At 35.3% G+C, this 20,130-nt stretch overlaps 1 non-coding gene across 1 annotated transcript; it reads right to left on the reverse strand.

Moving 5' to 3' along the window:
• Positions 1 to 13,562: 13,562 nt before the first annotated feature.
• Positions 13,563 to 13,669, reverse strand: LOC128040306 (small nucleolar RNA R71). Its single transcript, XR_008194962.1, has one exon. It is a non-coding gene; the product is annotated as a small nucleolar RNA R71 (small nucleolar RNA).
• Positions 13,670 to 20,130: the final 6,461 nt, after the last annotated feature.

Consider the following 20,130-nt stretch of genomic DNA (forward strand, 5'->3'; position numbering starts at 1 on the left):
TATGATACACAAATCAAAAGGTCCTTAAGAGGATGTAGTGGGGTTTAGGTTAAGGGTGTGGAGAAAGGCTGAAAAAGTTGGTTAAAATCAAAATCGAATTGATAAATTACTAAATTAGAAAAATAAACAATTGCTGAATTAAGAATTATTCAAGAATAAAAAATGAGCTTCTTCTCAAAATATGAATTTAACTGTTCAAGTTCACTCAATAAGACTAATTAATAATCAATTTTTTTCCAATATATATAGATATATATTTTTTGATCCTTTTTTTAGAACAAGAAGAAATAATTTAGCGAATCAAACAAAAGAGTATAGTTAGGCAACTAACCAAATCAAATCTCGATAGAAAAGGAGTCAATAAAACGAGAAAAAGTCTCAAAAAAATTGAGTTATGGGTTAACATTAATAGGTAAATCAAGAAACGGTGTGCTAAGCTCGACGAGGTTCACTAAGGGTTAATTAAAAAGGTAGGCTTTTTATGGAGTAAGTGGCATAAAACCTAAGTGTCTTTATAATCTTAGTATATCAAATCAAAGGTGTAGTCTCGACATGTATAATCGAAGCAATTTCTAGAATAACAAATCAATTTGACACACCAATAATAAAATGAGTAAGATAAATGCATGCTTTAAAGGTTGAAAATCTCAAAAACAATTTATGGTTTTTGATGTCAAACTGGCGAATCTCTAACTTCAAGGTAATACTTCAATTTAGGGAAACAACCTAAACTTTTAAATTTCTGAAAAATAGCTTATCATGTTTGATTCTCTCATGCCTTCAAGTTTAAATCAACCAATACACACTTATCAACAAATTAATCTAAAACATATCAACAAAAATTCCAAATCGACAAAAATTCATTCTAATGGAAGTATGAGAAAATTACTTAAATACGAGACATAATTCAGGGATTTTGTAATAATTATATAAATAACCTCCCCACACTTACGATGTACATTGTCCTCAATGTACAAATAGATATAATCACAATATAAACAAAATATCATAAGAGAGAGAGAAAACTGAAACTGCCCTGAATATTGGATGAAATTGTCAGAATAGTGAAAAGCAGAATTGTAGACAAATCTTGATGTAGTGCATGATTTCGAGCAAGCTAATAAGAAAATAAACACAAATAGTGAAGAAGAGTAAGGGGTTATAATTCGAGTAGAAACAACCATAAAAATATAGTTCGAAAGATAATAATTAAAAGAAGTACAAGAAAATAAAAATAAAACAAAACAACTAAAAATAGAAATAAACATAAACATAAAAAGATAAAATAAAATTAAAAATAATACAAATAAAATCAATGATCCTCATCGTCGGAGGCATAGTAGGGTGAGTCGTCGGTGTCGAAAAAGAGATGTGGAAGTGCTGACAGATCAACTACAGTGTCGCGTCAATACTATTGAACCTCTAAAAGCAGTGCTGCTCGAAGTGAGTGAACCGTTTGGAGAGGTCCTCAAATGTAGTAGTAGAAGAAACAGGACGGTGACTCGAAGGTGGAGGATGAGGTGGGTCCCCGTGATGGAAAGGAACATCATCAGTGAAGTCCTCGCGTTCATTCTGAGAGTCAGAATGAAATAATCAGTACTAAGGAGGATCCACTCCACGATGTCGCTCGATCATCGTCATATGGGTCATGCTCGATATCTCCTATGGAGACATTTGGCTGCGATCGTAAGCATAGAGGGCTACTCCAATATATTGAGGAGACTGAAGTGTCGAACGAGTCGAGTCACATAAGGGCCTAAACAGATAGAGCCCTTCCTGTTACGGTCTGTCTGATTGTGGAATGCAAGGGCGATGAAGTAGGCTAAATAAAAAATATGCCTTCTGGCCATACTCCATAGAAAATATGCACCGGTGGTACTGATGACTTCGATGCTCTCCCTCCTACCGGTCAATGTGTGAGCTAAGAGAGCATGAATATATCGTAAGGCTGGAGAAAGAAAAGTCGCCTTCAAGCGACTCATGTCATAAGGTGTCGTACTCGCCTTAAGATCTACCCGACAACTAGATGGCGAATAGTGGATGTGCCGTTGCAGGCGGAGGAAGTTCACGGCACTCATAAAATCCTTAGTGTATAGTCCCAAAGCAGCGCCGAACTCAAGGACACTCATATGGTACACCAGGCCACCAAGTTGGAAAGTGGTGGTGCCTATCTCGTCATGAGTCATCATCACATGCTCTAGAGTAAATGTCAAACAGAACTCCAAAGTTAGCTCCATGTATGTGGGATCGATAATGGAGAAAAATCGATCCCACAGGGCTGTGGCAATAATGGAGCACACATGATCAACTAACTAGACCTGCGCCAAAGCGGCCTAATTAATACAGCGACCTAAACCGAGTGGTCGCAGTTGAAGTACCTGATATAAGCCCTGCTGGAGACCCGCTGAAAATCGGATAAAAGGGTGGCGGGCTTCGGTGGAAGGATCTAAGGAGGAGGTCGCACCTGGAGTCTTTCGCTTCTTCGAAGCGGGGATGGCGACCTTAGATTTACGGCATGTGTTGGTCATGGTGTGCTTGAAATAAAATAATTCACTACCGGAAAATAAAATATGCATCACCAAATAAACAATCAAAAAGGCTGAGAAACAATTGTGTAAATTAAAATACGACACTAAGAATCATCCTAAGAAGTGCATCAATAGCCGAAAATCAAATACTAAAATACTATTTACTAATATCAGTCCTGCAAAAATAATAATAAGGAAGAATAAAAATAAGAAATGACATGGAAAACTAAAATCGACAATGAAAATAACGAAACACCGTGATGAATTAAAGTAAGAACACATAATAATGAAAAGAATAAAAGCATAGAAAACTTAAGTTGGATACTAAGAAAAATTTTAATATTAATAGGGATATGAAGCAAATAATTCAAAGTAATAAAAGAAGGACTAAATGAATAATAACTAGAATAATAATCTAAACCAAGAACATGAAGAATAATAAACTAACGAAAATAAGAACAAGAAGAAACTTAGAAATAATGATAATAATAACAAGAAAAAATGTCTAACCTAAACAAACTATACTACATAGAGATTAAAGGAGTAATAAGAAGAAATAATATTATAAGCAATAAAACAAAAAGAGCTGTCAACAACATAATTAAATAAGAATAATAAAATTACTAAAATGAGATAAATAAATAGATGAAATAAACATAAATAGAAATAAAATAAAGTAATAAATAATTTAAAGAAAATAATAAACTAATAAACTAATAAAGAATTAAAAATAAAAGAACTAGGGAGGACTAAAAGTGACACAGTGGCTGGAGGTGTGTGCGATGGTCGAAGCGGAAAAAGGAGATCAAGAGAAGGGGAGGACGGTGGGGTGGGGTGGCTTGCAGTTTCAAGTAGGGGAGGAAGGAGATGTGAAGGGGATGGTGGTTCGTGCGTGGCTAGTGGAGAGGAAGGGACAGGGTCGGGATGTTGGGGAGAAAGGAAGAAGGGAAAGCAGTCGTGGGTACTCGACGAAGGTGAAGGAGAAGAGGAGGACGCCTATGGGAAATTGTTCGAAGGGGGGAAGCGGGGATAAGGGCTGAGGCGTGAGGCGAGGAAGTTGCGACGAGGATGGGGGCATGTTGGTCGTGTGGGAGTGGCTGGAGTTGTAAGGGGAAGGCTGATGACGACTAGGGTTAAAGGGTGATAATTTGGGAAAGATGAAAGTAAAAAAAAGTTCGGGTTTAAGGGTTAAAAATGGGTGACACGATCTGTAAGGGCTTCTGTTGGGCCACACGACTGTGTCACACACCCGTGTGGTGCCTTCTCAGCCCGTGTGCGATAAAATTTTTAACCAAGTCTTTACACAGCTGTGTACAATCTCCTTCGCTTCTCCCATGCCCATGTGAACTCCCACACGCCTGTGTGGCGCGAATGTGTCTCGCACACGGCCGTGTACCTTACCCATGTAACTCTCTTACTTGATTTAAAATCGAAAAAGTTAGCTCCAGGGTTCACACGGCCAAGGACACGAGGTCACATGCCCATGTTTCCAAGCTGTGTAACTCATTGTCGAATGCTCCTTTACGCATATAGCCAAGGACACGCCCGTGTGTCCAGGTCGTATAACGCACTATCGATTGCCCTAGTTTGCACATAGTCTAAGACACGCCCGTGTGCCCAAGTCGTGTGGGTAAAAAAACGCACTTTTTATTTATTTATCTAATTTGAGATTTTAAAATAGCATGCAATGGATTTAAAGGAATTAGAAAAAGTTAAACATTTGGGTTGCCTCCCGAGAAGTGCTTATTTAAAGTCTAAGCTCGACTTACCTTATGTATGGTTATGGTGGTTCTTGGAGCCGAAGCTCCTCTCTATCATTTCTAAAATCATCACCACTATAAAATTTGAGTCGACGTCTGTTTATCTTGAATGTGCCATATGTCGGATGTGTTACCTCATCATACTATACAGGAAAACGATTTGTACCACGAATGGACCTGACCATCTTGATTTCAGCTTTTCGAGGAATAATTTGAGCTTTGAATTTTATAAAAGGACACTATCCACAACTTTGAATTGTTTGGGTTGCTTCAAACGAGCGTCGTGGTGTTGCTTTGCCACTTCTTTATATAGTCTCGAGTTCTCGTAAGCATTAGTTCGCTAGTTGTCTAACTCATTTAGCTGCATTAATCTCTTCTCACCTACAAGTTTAAGGTCATAGTTTAGAAATTTTATTGCCCAAAATGATTTATGTTCAAGCTCAAGCAGTAATGACAACTCTTTCCATATACAAGTCTGTAAGGAGATGTTCCTATGGGTGTTTTATACGTAGTCCTATAAGCCCATAAAGCGTCGTCTACTTTCATCACCCAATCCTTTCTATTTGACTCCATAGTTTTTTCTAGGATGCGTTTGAGTTCTCGATTCGCAACTTCAACTTGCCTAGTAGTTTGAGGGTGATAAGGGTAGTTGTTCTATGGTGCACCCCATACTTCTTAAGGACCTTATCAAATTGAGCATTACAAAAATGTGTTCCCCTATCAATAATAATCACTCTAGGTGTTCCAAATCAAGAGAAGAACTTCTTAAGAAATCGAACTACCACTCTAGCATCATTAGTAGGTAAAGCTTGAGCTTCTACCCATTTTGACTTATAATCAACTGCTATTAGAATGTATTTATTACCAAAAGAGCTAGGAAATGGGCCCATGAAATCAATACCCTAGACATAAAAAATTTCACATGAAAACATATAAGTTTGAGGCATTTCATCACGTTTAGAAATATTTATGTTCTTTCGCATTTATCACAATAAGCAACATATCTGTTAGCATTCTTGAACAGTGTGAGCCCATAAAAACCTGATTCAAGCATTTTATGTGTTGTCTTGATTCCACTGTAATGTTTTCCTATCGGTCCTGAGTTGAAATGTTCCAAGAGTTTATTCACTTTTGATTTTGTAACACCCCTTCGGATTACTTGATCTGCACATACACTAAAAATAAAAGGGTCCTCCCAAAAATAATTTTTCACATCAGTAAAGAATCGTTTCTTTTGATGATGTGTCAACCATTTTGGTAGGATGCTTGGGGCTAAGTAATTCGGGATATCTGTAAACCAAGGGACTTCAGAATCTGTTATAACCATGAGTTGTTCCTCAGAAAACGAGTCATTTATCTTGTTCTCATTAAGCTCCTTGAGGTGGGGATTCTCTAGTCGTGAAAGGTGATCTGCTGCAAGATTTTCAGCTCTTTTCTTATCTTGGATTTCCAAATTGAACTCTTGCAATAATAAAATTCACCTTATAAGTCGAGGTTTTGCATTCAATTTAGTTAGAAGATAGCGAAGAGCAAAATGGTCAATGTAAAAAACAACTTTAGATAATATTAAATATGGTCTAAATTTATTGAATGCAAAAACCACAATTAGCAATTTTTTTTGTAGTAGTAGTGTAATTTTCTTATGCATCTGTCAAAGTCTTGCTAGCATAATAGATTGGCTAAAAAATCTTGTCTCTTCGTTGTCCAAGAACTGCACCTATTGCAAAATCACTTGCGTCACACATTATTTCAAAAGGTACATTCTTCCTGACTAAAATTAAATGGCACATCTTTTTCTAGCAAATTAGTTAAGGGCTTAGCTATTTTAGAAAAATATTTGATAAATCTTCTATAGAATCCAGCATGTCCTAAAAAGCTTCGAATAGCCTTAACTGAACTAGAAGGAGGTAGTTTTTTGATGGTTTCAATTTTTTCTCTATCAACCTAAATCCCTTTACTAGAAATTTTATGGCCCAACACAATCCCTTCTCGAAGCATGAAGTGACATTTTCCCAATTAAGCATAAGGTTTGTTTCCTCACATCTCATTAAAACTCATTTTAAATTTTTAAGACAAAGGTGGAAAGAATTACCGAATATTGAGAACTTGTCCATAAATACCTCCATAATTTCTTTTACAAGTTCATCAAAGATTGCTAACATGCAAAACTGAAAAGTAGTAGGAGCATTACACAATCCAAAAGGCATTCTTCGATAAGCAAACTACCATAAGGGCATGTAAATGTCATTTTTTCTTGGTCCTCGGGAGCTATCGGGATTTAGAAGTAGCCAGAAAGTCCGTCTAGGACGCAATAATACATGTGACCAAATAATCTCTCCAACATTTCATCTATGAATGGTAGAGGAAAATGATCTTTCCTTATGGTGTCATTCAACTTCCTATAATCAATACAAACTCTCCATCCTGTGACTGTTCTTGTTGGAATCAAGTCATTTTTCTCGTTGGCCACAACAGTCAAGCCTCCTTTCTTAGGAACAACCTGCACAGGACTCACCCAAGCACTATCAAAAATAGGATAAATAATTCTAGCATCTAGAAGTTTAATTACCTTAGCCTTAACAACTTCTTCATGTTAAGATTTAACCTTCTTTGAGCTTACACGCATGGTTTGTACTCAACTTCCATTAAAATTTTATGGGTGCATAAAGAAGGATTGATCCCTTTGATATCAGAAACCTTCCAGGCTATAGCTCTTTTATGTTCCTTCAACACTTGCAATAACTCATCTTTCTTATTTGGCTTTAAATCTGAAGCAATAATCACTAGTAATGTAGAATTTTCTCCAAGGAATGCATACTCTAGGTGATTTGCTAATTACTTCAATTCCAATTTGGGACATTCTTCAATAGAGGGTTTTAATTTTAATTTCTTGTTTACCTCAATGTCCTTATAATTATTTTGTCTCAGTGAAGACTCTTTAGAATCTAAATCAATTTTCGTCTCACTTATCACAACATTATTGTCATCTATCTCCTCTCCTTGAACAAGGTACAGTTCCAACGTGTCCTTATGAACAATTTCATATAATGAATCTTGAATAACACGATCAATAGATTCAATAAAATAACAAGAATAATCTTGTTCTCTAGAGATTCACATAGCATCATAGATTTTAAAAGTGATCTCTTTATCACCTACCCTAAGCACAAGTTTACCATCACCCATATTAATGACATCTTTAGTAGTGGCTAAAAAAGGGCGACCTAAAATTAAAGGCACCTCACTACCCTTATCCATGTCAAGCACAACAAAATCAATAGGGAATATGAATTTATCTACCTTCACAAGGACATCCTCAATGATACCCTTAGGATATTTAATAGATTATCGGTTAATTGAATACTCATCCTAGTATTAGTACCCAAATCAGTTAATGCTTTCTTAATATTTAAACTACCAATAAAATAGGGAATAGTAAAACTTCCTGGATCTTTCAACTTAGTTGGCAGTTTATTTTGGAAAATAGCTGAACATTCCTCGTTGAGTTGCACTGTGGATAGTTCTTCAAACTTCCCTTTGTTTCTTAATACCTTTTTTAAGAACTTTGCATATGTGGGCATCTGCGAAATAACTTCAATAGAAGGTAAGTTAATATGTAATTGTTTAAAAATTCAAGAAATTTACCAAATTGTTCATCCATACGGTCTTTCTTTAACTTTGTCGGATATGGGATCAGTGGTTTATATTCTTTAACTACTAGTGTCTGAATTTCTTTGGGTTTTACCCCTTCATCATTTGCCTTATCAGTTTCATGTTGCAGCTTCTTTTCAGGTTCAGCCATCACTTTCCCATTCCTCAATGTAACTACTGTCACATGCTCGTTTCGGTTGGGTTCGGTATTACTAGATGAATTACCTCGTTGCCTTTCTGAAACTGATTTAGCAAGTTGTTCAACCTGATTTTTTAGCCTAAAAATTAATGTTTGTTGACTTTTCAAAGTTGTTTCGGTGTTTTAAAAATGAGTCTCCAACATTGAAATAAATTTTACCAACATCTCTTCAAGGTTCAGCTTCTTCTCTGGCTGATAAGTTTGTTGTAAGCCTGAAAGGAGTTGTGATCTTTGGTTTCCTTAACCAACCCATGAAAAGTTTGAGTGATTTCTCCAACCTGTATTATAGTGATTACTATAAAGGTTATCTTGAGTTCTAAAATTATCTCCAACCAGTGCTTAGCTTTGTTCCTCAATGAGAAAGGGAACAACCGTAGGCGAATAGTATCGTCAGTGACACCATCAATTTTGAAAGTATCACAGACTTCCAAAAAGTTGGTCAAATGAGTATATGGATCTTCGTCTTGCAAACCATTGAACTAAAAAATTTGTTGAATCATCTAAATAGTGTTTAGTATTAGTTCAAAATTATTTGGAACAACAGTTGGTCTCACAATACTCGATTCAGCCCCAGTTAAAGTAAGCTTGGCATAATCGTACATAGTATGAGGAACAGGATCTGGATTTCCATGATTTACAGAAACTGTAGGAGGTAACTAATTATTCTGATTACCACCCATCTCCATGGTAATAATAATGTCCTCTTGTTCGTCTACTATATTCTGTCCACTTTTCCTTGCCTCTCTACGGTTTCTGTAAGCGGTACTTTTAATTTCACTATCAAATAACAATGGTCTCAACGGGTTTCTTCTTGTCAAAATTAAACTAAAAGAACATGCCAGAAGTAAATAAAAGAAAATAAATTAGAATGTAAAAATTAAACTAAAAACAAAATAAAATGCAATAAAAAAAATGGCTAAATTAAAAAAAATAAAGTGTTCCTAATATTTTAGTCCCCGGCAACGGCGCCAAAAACTTGATGGTCACTAAAATAACTATAAATATGACTAAGGCAAGCCCACTTATCGAACAATAGTATAGTTATGGTGAGTAGGGAATATCGTATCCATGAGGACTAAAAGTACTACTAATTACCATTTTTCTATTATTTAGATGACAAATTAGAGTGATTGTTTTAATCTAAATTCACTAATCTAATTTAACTAAGAACGCAATAGAGAAAAAATAATCGAAGATAACCAATGAGAAAGACAATACCTAGAAAAGAATCCACCTAGACTTCACCTATTATTCTGAATCTGAGTTAAACAATTTATTCACTTATGTCTTGATCCATAGAAATGCCTAAATTATGTTAATATCTCTTTCGAAAGTGCGAACAACTAGCTCTAGGTTGATTAATTGAAATCTCTTTCTAATTAAAACCCCTATCGTTGCGTTAACTCGATCTATGAATTCCTCTATTGGATTTGACTTTAATCCGGTAGATTTATGTCGTCCTATTTCTAGGATTGACCTCTTAGATTTGACTCTAATCCAGTAGTTTCGCCACTGAAATAAGAACATTAAACATGAATTAATATCCTAAAAATATTAAAACACAAAATAAGAATACATAATTGAGAACAAGAATCAAGTATTTATCGCACAAAAACAGAAATTAAATAGTAAGGTTCATCAGTGGTTTCATCCTCCCTAGGTATTTAGGGAATTTAGTTAATAATCCTAAATAGAAACATCTCAAAGTTAGAATAACCACAAGACATAAAGAAACTCAATAAAACTTCGAAATAAATTAAATGGAGATCTTTGATCTTGAGGGAGATCCGCTCCCGAGTTGATTTTTATGGCGTTCTTCGAGTGTTTTCTTAGATCTTCTGTAATTACCCTTTTCTCTATTCTTCTAATTGGTATTTATAGTCTTTAAAATGCTTAGAAATCCTAAAAATTAGGTTTTTCTGCGTATTTGAGAAGCAGAGTGCGAAATTGACACGAGCTGGCACATGGGCGTGTGGCCAGCCCGTGTGGATCCTGAAAGTAGCTCTTTTTGTCCAATTTTGGCTCATTTTTCGTTCCTTTGGCTCCCAAATGCTCTCCTACGTATAGAAACATGAATTTAAAGGATTAGGAGCATCAAATTCACTAATTTACATAATTAATCATCCAAAAATGTATTAAGAATGAGATTAAAATATGTTACTTTTATAGCTTATCACCAATCCTCATGAGATACTATTTCCACTTTCTTTACAATTTTCATGTTTCAACTTATTCCCTATGTATAATCATTGTTGCTTACCTCTTCCAACAGTATGATTATTTATCAGCCAGTTTTAGACCAAATACTTCTTTCGACTATGATGTCAAACTATTTTTTGTTATCCCCATCCAGACTGTCATAATAATGTTGTAGTTGTATGACTAAAACAATGCCTTCTCCTAATACCTTTCTAAGAATTGTCTTGAATCTTTCTCATGCCTGCCCCAACGTCTCTATAGCACATTGCTTGAATCTGAATAATTCTTCATATATACTAAACACAGTGGTCATTAGTACTACTCTGCATAAGAATAACTATACAAATTCTGCCCAAGTAGTGATAGTTTGTGGGGGCAGAACATCTAGCCAGGCCTTCACTTGACCTTCTAAGGTAAACGGAATAAGCAGTAGTTTAATGGCTTCTTCTGGGACACATGCATACACAATTGTGCGACATAATTGCTTGAATTATCTTAGGAATAGTATTGAATCTCCATCTTCGTGACTGTTGAACATGAGATTTAAAGATATCCACATTAGTAGTGCAAGATTAAGTTCAAACTGGGAATTTTCAATAATACATTGAACAATGTTGGGTTTTAACCAACTCATATCAAAAGGTATTTCTCTTAATACTTACGTCATCCTACCAGTTTTTAGCAATAATAAAATGATCGAAGGGGAAATGTAATAGTATGATGAATATAGAAATTAATTGTCCCTATTAGCTTGATACACTTCTTTCGAGAATTGTAACTTGTCTAACAGGAATGTCCATATATCTACTCATATGTTGAAATCCATATGTTGAAATCGTATCTATAATTTGAAAATTTTCCTAATTATCCTATTAACCGCAAAATTAAAATTAATTTAATAGCGAAGCCTCCCTGGCAGCAGTGCTAACAACTTGACCACAAGTACCAGAAAGATATTGCCACAAAAGATATAAAATAAGGCAATGTCCACGAGTATACTAGTTAGGTTGTAATACAGTTTTTACAACGAAGTACCAGAAGTACAATTAATTTTAATTTATTCCCAATTTAATTTGGGCTAAATAAATTATTATTAATTAATTATGGGAAAAGGGTCTAATTGAACTGCATTGGTTGAATCGAATCTAATGAATCGAACAAGCCACCAATTGGGCTGCCCAGAACCGTACATATGCTGACCCACATAAGCATTTTAGCTAACTAAATAAGCTTGCAAAGAAGCCATTGAAGAACTTTCAACCTTGCATTCAAACCCCTCCAAAAAATGTGGCTTTATGGATTTGCCCCAGGTTATTTTTAGCAAAGTTGAATCTCTCAACTTTTCCATGTGTGTGGCCGGCCAAGAGGGGTCTCTTCGGCTGATGAAATTTGCTATTTTTAGTAGCCACAATCAGCTATAAAAGCCACCCTTTGCTGATCATTCAACACATCCCTCACACTCTCATTCTCTCTTCTCCTCTCTCACTTTCTCTCAACTTTTCCTTCCCATTTTCCCTTTCGTTCTAGTGCCGATTTCTTCTCTTGGAAAAGAGGTCCTCATCAGCCATTTTTGAGCAGCAATTAAATTTTTCATAAGCCACCTTGATAGCCGAGGACAACGGAGAATGAAGAACAAAGAAATCAGTCAAGCCACAGAGAAACATCAGATTTACTTCTTGTTCCCTATCTCTTTAAATTTCGTTATTGTTTTGACAAACATGTTTATGAATATTTATGCTATTGAAATGGTTATTTTAATCAATCTAGATTGAATTTAATCCGTGTTGGGTTGATTATATTTTTCATGCTTGAATTATTGAAATTGTGTTTGTGCTGTTATAGGCCTCGGTAAGATGCTTGATTAAGTAAAATTATGCCTAAGTTATTCTTGCAATATTAATTGTTACATAATTAATGAATTAATTATTAAATTGTATTGAAATTGTAACTAATCGACACAATACTTAATCAGTGCATGTTTATTCTTCTAAGGTAGCTGAAGTTAATTTAGCATTGTATTGGCGATACATATGCCTTGCATAACTTGCAAGATTATTTTGATTAAACTGTTTCAAGGTAGAAATACTCTGCTACTTCACTTGATCTTTTATATGCTTGTGAAGATTGATTAATCACTTGGATTGACATTGAATAATGTTCAAGAGATTGATTAATTTAATAAGTATGTATGAGCAGTAGTCAGCAAATTACCAAGTTGCCGTGAATTTGGTCGTAGCAGTATAAACATAAGTTTAATAATTCTAAGTTTAAGGAATATAATTAATCCAACATAATTATATCATCTTGATTAAACCTTATTTGAAATCGTGCATTAGAACATTTTTATTTTTAATTTTTTACTTAGTTTTTAACCCTTAGTTTTTAATCATCTTTAAACCAAAATATTTTCTATCACCAAAGTGTTTTAACATTAATTTCATAAATATTCTTTTTTACAGTCCTTGTGGGTACGATAACTCCACATTTACTTGTCACTTTATTACTTGTTGCAATTGTGTACACTTGCACATTTTCGTCCTTCCAAGTTTTTGGCGCCGTTGTCTGGGACTGTTTTTAAAAAAAGGCATTATTTGTGAATCTATTTTTATATTTTGGTTTATTTATTTTCCTATTTAAATCTTTACTTACTTGATCTTTCTATGATTATTTCAAGTGTTTATGAGTATTGACCAGATTATCGACTTACTCCCTCTGGACCCTAAAATAGAACGAACATTTTGACAGCGAAGAAGACAAGCGAACCAGAGAAGAACCGAGGAGATAAAATTTGAGAATATGAATCAAGGAAATGGAGCAAACCTTACTTAGAATTCAATCCTTATTACTGATGATAGGGATAGAGCTTTACGATAGTATGACGTGCCAGTATTTAATGATCTTAATCCGAGTATTAGGAGACCTAAAATTGAGGCACAATAATTTGAGTTGAAGCCAGTCATGTTCCAGATGCTTCAGACTATGAGCCAATTCAGTGAAATGCCTACTGAATATCCTCATCTTCACTTAAGACTATTTATGGAAGTGAGCGATTCTTTCAAGTTAGCCGGAGTACCCGAAGATGCATTACGATTGAAGTTGTTCCCATATTCGCTAAGGGACAGAGCTTGTGCCTGGTTGAACTCATTGCCACCTAACTCCATTTCTACATGGAAAGAGTTAGCCGAGAGATTCCTCATGAAGTATTTCTCGCCGAGCAAGAATGCCAAGTTGAGGAATGAGATCACTACCTTCCAACAAATGGATGATGAGTCCCTGTATGAGGCATGGGAAAGGTACAAAGAGTTATTACAAAAGTGCCCTCATCATGGAATCCGACATTGCATTCAACTTGAGACATTCTATAATGGTCTCAACGCTCACACGAGGATGGTCGTGGACACTTCTGCTAATGGTGCTCTCCACTCTAAGTCTTATAATGAGGCTTATGAAAATATTGAGAGGATTGCTAGCAACAATTATCAATGGCCAACCAATCGAGCAGCGTCAAGAAGACGATTCGCTAGAATACATGAAGTGGACGCTCTCACTTCACTCGTATCTCAGGTATCTTTATTATCCTTAATGCTTAAGAATCTTACCACTAACGGATCTAACAGTTTTGCAGCCCAACCACCTAACCAATTTGAGAATATAGCATGTGTGTATTGTGAGGAAGGACATTTGTTTGAAGAATGTCCATCGAACCCCGAATCCGTATATTACATGGGTAACCAAAACCAAAACTGAGGGAGGCAAGGACTGCAATCCAACTTTTATAACTCATCGTGGCGAAATCACCCGAATTTTTCCTGGAGTAACCAATGGGGTGGAACCAGTAACACTTACGCCCAACCTAGACCAACTCAGCTGCCTAGTTTCCCCCAACAAGTTTAGAAACCAACCCAAGTGGAACCATCTAATAGCTTAAAGAATCTATTGAAGACATACATGGCGAAAAATGATGCTACTCTAAGGAATTTAGAGAATCAAGTGGGTCAGCTTGCTACTGAACTCAGGAACCGACCAACAGGTGCTCTACCTAGTGACACAGAGAATCCGAGAAATCTAGGGAAAGAACATTGTAAAGCGTTGACATTGAGGAGCAGAAAGATAGTAGAGCCCAACACTGTCGAAGTTGAAAAGGAGCCAGTTGACGCTCAAGATTCAGAAGAAGTTCAACCAAGTGTTGAAATTCTAGTTTCACCAGAACTAGAATCTACAAAACCTGACAAAGTAACCTCAGGACCAGCTAATTCTGATCAACTAACAACGTCGTTAGATGCAGAATTGCCGCCAAAGATGAATCAACCAGAATCAGTCCCAGTAATGAAACCACCACACCCTACCCTCAAAGACTTCAGAAATAGAAGCAGGAGATTCAATTCAAGAAGTTCCTTGACGTACTCAAGCAACTTTACATAAACATCCCATTGGTTGAAGCACTTGAGTAAATGTCAAACTACGTCAAGTTCATGAAAGATATCTTGTCTAAGAAATGAAGACTTGGAGAATTTGAGACGGTAGCTCTAACGAAGGAATACAGTGTCTATCTTCAAAACAAACTACCCCCAAAATTGAAGGATCCTGGATGTTTTACCATACCGTGCAACATTGGAGCAACATATTGTGGTAAGGCATTATGTGACTTAGGTGTAAGTATCAACTTGATGCCTATATCAATATTTAGGAAGTTGGAGATAAGAGAAGTTAGACCAACTACAATTATGCTTCAACTAGCAGATAAATCATTAGCACATCCAGTAGGAAAAATCGAGGACGTATTGGTACGTGTAAATAAGTTTATCTTTCCTGCTGACTTTGTAATTCTAGATTTTGAAGTAGACAAAGAAGTACCAATCATCCTAGGAAGGTCGTTCCTAGCAACTGAAAGGACCATTATTGATGTGTAGAAGGGCGAGCTCACAATGCGTGTTCAGGATGATCAGGTAACATTTAACGTCTTTAACCCTATGCAATTTCCTGACACAATGGATGATTGCTCTGCAGTGTCTGATTTAGAGAATTTAATAGTAGAGAATGAACTCAACTGTGTTAAGGACCCATTGGAAAGAATTTTGACATCGGATCCTCCGAATGATGAAGAGGAGGATGAATACTTAGCTTTGTTAGAAGCTAATCAAAAGGGATTTAACCTGCAATCCCATTTTGAATCTTTGGAGTTAGAAAATAGGAACTATTAACAACCAAAAGCGTCGATCAAGGAGCCACATAAATTAGAACTCAAGGTATTACCTTCTAATTTAAAATACGTTTATTTAGGTAACACTTCTACTCTGCCTGTGATTGTTTCAGCAGAATTGACCACTAAGTAAGAATAGAAACTTATCTTAGTTCTGAAACAATTCAAGAAGGCCATCAGATGGACCATAGCCGATATTCGCGGCATTAGTCCATCTATATGCTTGCACAAGATTATCCTAGAAGATGGAAAAAAAGGGACGATCGATGGACAACGGAGACTGAACCCCATCATGAAGGACGTAGTAAAAAAAGAGATAATCAAGTGGTTAGATGCAGGTATCATCAATCCCATCTCAGAGAGTTCATGGGTAAGCCCGGTCCAGTGCGTGCCAAAAAAAGAGGTATCATGATCGTAGAGAACGAGAACAACGAGTTGATACCGACTAGAATGGTTACGGGATGGAGAATCTGCATCAATTACCAGAAGCTAAAAAGGTGACTAGGAAAGATCATTTCCCTTTGTCGTTCTTGGACCAGATGCTAGATAGACTTACAGGACGAGATTACTACTATTTTCTCGATGGATAATCAGGGTATAATCCGATTACAGTAGCACCAGAGGATCAATACAAAATGACATTCACCTGCCAGTACGATACGTTTGCATTTAGACGCATGTCATTTGATTTATGTAATGCACCTGCTACATTTCAAAGATGTATGATGTTTATTTTTACTGACATGGTTGAGAAATATTTGGAAGCTTTTATGGATGATTTTTCAGTATTCAGAGATAGTTATGATGATTGCTTAGCCAATCTAACTAATGTACTAAGGCAATGCGAAGAAACGAATCTCGTACTCAACTGGGAAAAGTGTCATTTTATGGTACAAGAAGGAGTTTTTCTAGGGCATCGGATAATAAGACATGGGATCGAGGTAGACAAAACAAAGGTAGATGTTATTGAGAAACTCCCACCTCCAACATCTGTAAAGGGTGTTAGGAGCTTTTTGGGCCACGCCGATTTTTATCGAAGATTTATCAAAGACTTTCTCCAAAGTTGCTAAACACTTATGCAAATTATTGGAGAATGACTTTATATTCAAGTTTGATGAGGAATGCTTAAAAGCTTTCAATGATTTGAAGATTCGATTAGTCACGGCACCCATAATCGTCACACCAAACTGGGATTTGCCATTCGAATTGATGTGTGACGCAAGTGAGTTCACAATTGGAGCTGTATTAGGCCAGCTAAGGATCAAAGTTTTTCATCTCATCTACTACGCAAGTCAAACCCTAACAGGAGCTCAACTGAATTATATGGTAACAGAAAAAGATTTACTTGCTATTTTGTTTGCTTTCGACAAATTTTGATCTTATCTGGTAGGTACCAAAGTGACTGTCTATACGGACCACTCGGTAATTAAGTATTTACTTACGAAGAAAGACGTTAAGTCGAGGCTAATCTAATGGGTACTTCTACTTCAAGAGTTCGATCTAGAAATTCAAGATCAAAAGGGAGTCAAAAATCAAGTAGCAGATCATTTGTCCAGATTGGAGCCACAATAAGGAAATTCTCCTGTTATACCAATTCAGGAGATGTTTCCAAACGAACATATCCTGAAGGTAAATCATGTCCATAATACCCCTTGGTTTGCTGATATTGCTAACTATTTAGCTTGTGGTTTGATGTCAATTGATAAGACATATTAAGAAAGGAAAAATTTTCTTCACGACGTGAAGTACTATTTCTGGGAAGACCCATATGTGTTTAAAAAGTGTACAGATCTGATGATCAGGAGATGCGTGGCAGAAGATGAAATACCGAAGATTTTATACACTACACCAAAATAGACTTTTAGAGGCGTTTTTAGTGGCGTTTGGATAAAAAACGCTCTAACAAACAATCATTAACGGCGCTTTCTGAAATACGCCGCTAAAAATGAGCATTAGCTGCGATTTTCAAAAAGCATCGCAAAAAACCTAAGCCCGTCGTATTCTGAGTTTTCGGGGCATTAGTGTCGTTTTTAAAAAGCGTCACTAATGCATGGGGCTTTAGCGGAGTTTTTTAAAACGCACCGCTAATGCTCAGGGCTTTAGCGGCGTTTTTGAAGAAGCGTCGTTAATACTCAGGGCTTTAGAGGCGTTTTTGAAGAAGCACCGCTATTGCTCTATTTTTAGCGGCGTTTTTATGAAAGCGCTGCTAATGCTCAGGGTTTTAGCGGCATTTTTTAAGAAGCGCTGCTGATGCTCAAGGCTTTAACGGCGTGTTTAATGAAGCACTGCTAATGCTCAGGGCTTTAGCGGCGTTTTTGAAGAAGCACCGCTAATGCTCTATTTTAGCGGCATTTTTGAAAAAGCGCCGCAAAAAATTCAAATTATTTAATTGTTTATTTATATTAATTAAAATTCAAATTATTTTTAATTGAATATTCAAAATCTTCAAAAAAATAATGACACGAAGAAATAATTTGAAATAAAAAACATAGAAAAATATTTGTTAAAAATGGAAAAATTAAAATACTATTATGTAAAATAATTTTAAAGTTTTTTTTGGTATATTACTGAGTGTTTTTTAATTTACATATTAAATAATTTCTTATATAATCGTAAAAGAGATAGTATTAATTGTAAAATATTGAATTAGATATCACTATAGTTTAAGGTTTTTGGTTTAGGGTATATGGTTTAGAGTTTAAGGTTTAGGAGTTACTATTTTAAGGTTTATGAATTATGGGTTTAGGGGTTATGATTTATGGTTTACGGTTTAAAGGCTGGGGTTTAAGGTTTAGAGGTTATGTGTTAAGGGTTTAGGGTTTTATGGTTTAGGATTTTAAGGTTTAGGGTTTAGATTAACTAGTGTTTTCTAATTTATATTAATTAATTTCTTATATAATTTTAAAATAGGTAATATTAATTTGGTTATTCAAAATCGTGTGAAGATTTGGTTCTTCAAAATCATTTCGGTGTATTTAAAACTGTTAAAGTTGCATTATATTTGATGAGGAATAATAAAATAGTAATCTTGAGTTTTAAATATTTTCAAAGAATTTGACATTAAATAGTTTCACAATGTTTTAATAAGTACAGGTTAATTTTCATTCTTATTCGCTCCTGAGGATATCCCTTTTTTAATAAGATTTTTACAATATTTTTAAAATTTTCATTTTAAGCTATGCAACTTAAGGCTTGACGTCTCATTTAACTATTAAATTAATGATTTTAGTAATGGAGGGACCATATTGATATAACCTCATTTAACTATGACGTCTCATTTTACAATATATATTTTCATTTATTAAAATTTTAAACATAGACAAATTAATACATATTTTAAAAACTTTTCCAACTTCAAGCTCGTTTTACCCAAATCACCCATTTCATTGTTTAAAACAATAAAAATTATTTTATATTTAAATTTAATTAGATCTAGCAAAATAGTTATATTTTAGTTAAGAAGAAATATCTCTAATAAAATGGAGATTAGATCGGAAAGGAATAATATAAAATCATGATTAACGTCTTAATCTTTAATAGAAGTTTGATATGTGAGAGATTGATTGCTTATATTGGATAATTCTAACTTAACAATTAATTACAGCCATTTAATCATTTGTTTTCTAACTTAATAACTTGGTTTTTTTATAAAAATCTAATTTATAAAAAATAGTAATAATAAATGTTTTATAAAATCACTTAACTAATAATTTTTAACAGACAAAATAAGAGATTTCTAGCAGAGTAAAACGACGTTGTTTTAATCAAAATGAAATGATTTTAAAAAAACGCTGCAAAAAGTAAGCAATAGCGGCGTTTTTATAATAAACGCCGCAAAGAATAATTTTACTTTAAAAAAGTCCCGCCATTTTATCCCCAAATTCCCCCCGGTGAAACCCCTAATTTTCCCCCCTAAAACTCTTAACTTTGCAAACACATCACCTCTCTTGCTTTCTCTCCCTCCCTCCCTCCCTCCCTCCCTCCCTCCCTGCGACATTATGAAAAGAATCCCAAAAGAAAATTTTAACAAGAAGCGATTATATTCAAAAAGAAAAAAAGAAGAGGAAAATGAAGGTATCAAAGACCATTCGACATGAAATTGGAGGAGTCCAGAACGACGCGCTGCGATTCGGTCTCCACGGCGTTAAGAGCGACCTCATCGGATTTTACCCTCTCCAATCTGCTTACGAGTAAAAGAATCATTGAAGTATCAGGTGTTTCCAGATTAGGGTTTAGCATTACCGAAGTCGGAGGTAGAGTTGTCAATCTTTGTAATAAAAAAGTTCTAGATTCATCTTCAATAGGGTAATTGGCCACTACTTGTTTGTATTTAACAGCTCGCAATGTTGAATATATTATTGTTCTTTGAGCCCTGTTATTTACTTTTCCCTCTTCGAAAACTTTTAAAATCTCCATTTTCCCGGTTCACAAACATAATTTTCTGTGAAAAATAAATTCATCTAAAAGACTAAAGGACTAGAGGAAAAAGAAAAAGAAGATGGAATAGTGGTGGAAACAGTGAGTGGATACCACGGCTTTAGTGGTTCAACCTAATCAAGCTTCTATTTGTTGTCGGTGTCAGTTATATCGGCT

The sequence above is a fragment of the Gossypium raimondii genome, chromosome 3 (assembly GCF_025698545.1).
Source record: "Gossypium raimondii isolate GPD5lz chromosome 3, ASM2569854v1, whole genome shotgun sequence".
NCBI lineage: Eukaryota > Viridiplantae > Streptophyta > Magnoliopsida > Malvales > Malvaceae > Gossypium > Gossypium raimondii.